Genomic DNA, 4,568 nt, shown 5'->3' with positions numbered 1-4,568 from the left:
CTCGCTGATGCCCTCTGCTGGATGTTAGACTGACACGACCGCCTTCTTTGCCCTCATTATCTTCAAATCCAGCGGATGTTAATAAACGGAGACACAAAAGCTCTCAGATGAGCTTCAGATGTTCCTTCCTCTGTGTTCATGTCACAGCAGACCGTGCAGGTCACATTAGGCTCGGGACTTGTTTCATTAAAGCTGCTGCACACGTTTCAGTGTCAGCATGTTGTTTGTGGAGTGGAGCAACAAAGACAAACCAGATGTGTGGATGTGTTTGAATTTATAGAAACCAAATCTGAATTTATTCTCACTTCAATAAGCAGTGACTCCACCGAAGGTAAAACAAACAAACAAACAAACAAACAAACAAACAAACAAACCCTGAAACTGTATAAAGGACGAAAGAAAGAAAAACTTTTCATATTTATTTCCCCAAATGAGCGACTTTAGAACAACAGTTGAAATCTTAGCAAACAAGATGGTGAGAAAAGTATAAAAATCAGAGAATATTTACAGCTGCTGTGCAGCAGTAGTTTTTATTTTGTTGATAGAGAAAGACGGGAATATAAATGTGAAGCTATCGATAATAGAAATCAATATTATTCTTTGTCTTTTGACTGCTCCCTTTGGGGACTGACACAGCAGATCATCCGTCTCCATCTCACCCCCGCAAAACTTCCACATTTAAAAATAGTTTTAAACTTTCCAAAGCAAAGCTGCCAAAAGAATCTGAGGAAACTAGTTTTTTATTGATTGAATCTTTATTTTGAACATGTTGAAAAACATAGAATTCAAAGAGACAAATGAACAAAGCAAAACAAAAGGAAAACGAGCAGCCACAACTCCAAATAAGGAAACTACAGTTTTCATTTTATATCCAGAACATTTTTACATTGTGTTGAAATAAAATCATAAAAATCTATAAAATCATGAAAATCAACCCACACATGTGCAATAAGACTGCTATATGTGAAATTCTTTTTCTGACAAAGTTGTACTTTAGTATGTTCTTACTCAGTTATAGCATTTGTATTCCATTTTATTCTATATAGTATTTTATTTTATTGCATTCCAGTGTTTTCTAATTTCTGCTACATAACTTTGCACTTTTGCTGTAAGGAAACAAATGTCCCACCTGTGGGACTAATAAAGGTCATCTAGGTCTCGCTCCCTTAAGGCCAAAACAGAGAGAATGAGGAGGAGCTTCTTCCCCCAGGCTATTCGGGCCCTGAACCAGGTGTAGGACTGGACTCTCCCACACATCACCACACATTTCCTATAATCCTATAATTTATAATCTTTATAATCTTTATAATCTCTTCTGCTATTTGCACATTCTTTACTGTAAATTCATAAGTTAATTTGTAAATTTTGTAGTAAACTGTAAATTGTAAATATTGTAAAACTTTTCTTCTGTCATTTAATGGTCGGGCATTGTACAGCTACAAGCATTTCACCCCCATGTCATACTGTATATGGTTGTGTGTGTGAGACAAATAAAATTTGATTTATCTTATCTCTGACCTTCCCAAAGTGTGGGGCCCGCCCCGCAGAGCCATTGCGGGGGGTCGCGGTATGAAAAGGGAAAAAAATAAAATAAAAACAACGCTTGGACACTGCCAGCACGGGGCTCCCACACAAACGCAAAGCAGGAGATGAAGCATCGCTGAACATGTTTCCAAACCAACTTCATTCTAAGACAAAGACTAGAAAATATGATGAAGCAAATCTGCCCTTTGGTTTCACCTGCACAGGTGCAGAGGGAGGTCTCCCTGCAGGATCAGTTTCCCCGTCTTCGGGAGCAGCGCTGGGCTGTTTAGATCACGGACAAACAGGATCCCACATTCTTGATCTTTAGTTCACAAACACTTGTTGTAATGACTAACTGCTCCTGACATGTTGGAGATGTTTGCTCTTTATACAGTAAAGCAGTAGCGTTTTAGATACGGGCGACACGGGCGGTTGCCCGGGGCGGCATCACGGGCATCGGCACAAAAAAAAATGCTTGTACTCATGCTGCCCCGACGTCAGCCAGCGCATACTGGGAATGGTACAGGCACCGATCGGTTTTCTATCGCCCATTTGCTGGGAGTAAGGGCGCCCTCCGTTTGCGGGGTGCGCCTGCTGTTTGCGGCGCAGGGAGGAGAGGGCGGGGCGGCGGGGGAGTCTCTGACCGGCTGGAGCAGCGTCTTATAACCAACCCGCAAAATAAAACAAAATAAAAACAAAACGACAAACACGAAAACAGCAGACATCATGATACAGACTCATAATTTGCACCCATGTTTTTTCGAAATTCTGTACACGAGTGAGCGCGAGAGCCCTCGGTGCGCGTGCTCGCTGCCGAAGTCAAAGTAAACTTTATTGTCATCTCCGCTACAGACAGTCCAGCACATAGAGACGAGACGACGAGGCTCCAGTTACAGCAGTGCAAGGAAACAAACAAACAACAGTAAAATAGTCACAGCGTGACGCCTCTGCCTTTGTAAACAGAGGGACAGTAACTGCGTGTAAAACCTGCAGACAGTCAGATTAACAGCATTTCGTCTCTATCTGCCATTCTGTTATTCCTCTCATGTAAACAATAACGTGGCCACAGCGTGACGTGAAAAAACATACCTTTGACGTTGCGTGACGAACTCTGTATTCCTCGTCCACACATAAACGCAAAAAAGGAGTTTTAAATAATCTCCGTTTCGAAACGCCGTTTACGTGGACGAAACAGCTGCGTGTTCAAAAATACCCGTGTGTGCGGACGCAGCGTAAAAGAGTTTATTTTCTTACTACCTGTAATTTATAGCAGGTTACTTGTATTTGCTTAACTGTTCACTAAATGTTTGAGGTGTGAAATAAACCGCAATGGAGCAAAATATGGGCGCGTGTGGTTGGAGGATGTGTTTGTGCGTGCGTGCGCGCGTGGGGGCGAACATTTTTCTTGTTAAAATAAAGGGGGGGGGGGGGGGGGGGGTAGCAAAAAAAGTTTGGGCACCACTGTCTTATCTTATCTGAACTCTACTGACATGTAATACCAAGCTGCACCACAAGATGGTGCACTTCAGTCAGTATATGCTGAATATGGGAAAAATAAACTACATAAATAAATAAATTCACCTTTATGTCCAAATCATTATTTTCAATGTTGAGAACCCACGCAAACACGTGGAGAACATGCAAACTCCACAGAGAAAGACCCCGGCCTGATGGTCAGGACCTTCTTGCTGTGCAGCAACAGTGCTAACCACCGTGCTGCCCATTAATCCATAACATGAGGATTTATACCAGCTGTAAAGCACAGGAGGAAAATGTATAAATTCACATCTTTATTCACATTTATGAGCTTTGAGGTATTAAGGTTTTAAATTGATTTGTTGACCCTGTTTTCACTGATTTAAATGAAAACTGTAACTGATAAAAAGAAAAAAAGATCATTTCTGTGAGCTCAGGTGTGAGTTGGACTTTGGCACATCAGACTGTGTGGAGGGACACCTGAGCCTTCCATCACACTGGTCTGGTAACACCTGCTCCCAGTATCAGTGCGCATTGTTAAAGTTTGGCTCCATAACTGGTTTCTGTTGGCCGGTTCAGGCCGGCTTTGGCCCTCGGCCCACCTGAAAGGCTTTTACTTTTATTTTCCAGGAGGAGTTATAAGAATTAGCTGTCAGCAGCGTCCCAGCTCAATTAACCTTCAGATGCTTTTGAGTTCGCTCAACAAAAGCAGCTTGAGAAGACAAAAACGCTGAGCAAAGCCAGCTGGGAGATCTCTGCAGTGCTTTTTAAAACCTACTGCTGGAGTATGAAAACTGAACATGTCAGACACACTCCTGATCTGCAGCTTCTTTAGTAAAACTAAATGTGAAATGTTTCAGTTTTTAGATCAGCTGCTGTATTCAGCTGTTTTATAATGAACCCTCTTACATTTCATGAAATGAAATACAAACTACCAAAGATCAGAGCACTAACCTTTCTGGGGCTCACATGAACGATCGTCTGTGATCATTTCAGTGGAGCACAAACTGGAAGATTGTAGATGTTTCTGTAGAAACTGACATCATTGTTTTAAACTTCCACTGAGTCACTGGTAAACAAAGAGAAAGCCAAACTGGACAATATGCTGCTTTTTTCCTTACTTCTGTTCCAAAGAACAGACTTTAACCTCTGACTTCATCACCACGTCTCTGTCTGCCAATTTAATTCCTGCTAATCCGCTAATCTCCTCCTGATGTCATCACATCACTTCTCAGACTTTATTTTTTCAGTCGGCTCTCCACACGAGTCACACCAAATACACATGTGGGCCAACAAAGTGGGTTTCACACGCCACACAGCAGATTTTGAGGTTCTTGAAATATTAAAGTTGTGATGAGTTTTTAAATGTAACCGCACATTTAGGACAAACTGTCAGACAAGCTGGAGATGTGATCGATGCACTGAGCTCCTCCATCCTGCTCATCCTGGACGTCGCTTCGTGTGACACTGATCGCTGGCTTGTGGATTATTGTTTGGAAGGATGGAATTTGTCATTTTGGTTGACACCATTTAGTTTTCTTTCACCTGGATGTCTGTTTTATAGTTTG

This window comes from Aulonocara stuartgranti, assembly GCF_965226115.1.
Source record: "Aulonocara stuartgranti genome assembly, chromosome: 10".
Lineage (NCBI taxonomy): Eukaryota > Metazoa > Chordata > Actinopteri > Cichliformes > Cichlidae > Aulonocara > Aulonocara stuartgranti.
Note: the sequence above shows the minus strand (reverse complement) of the source record.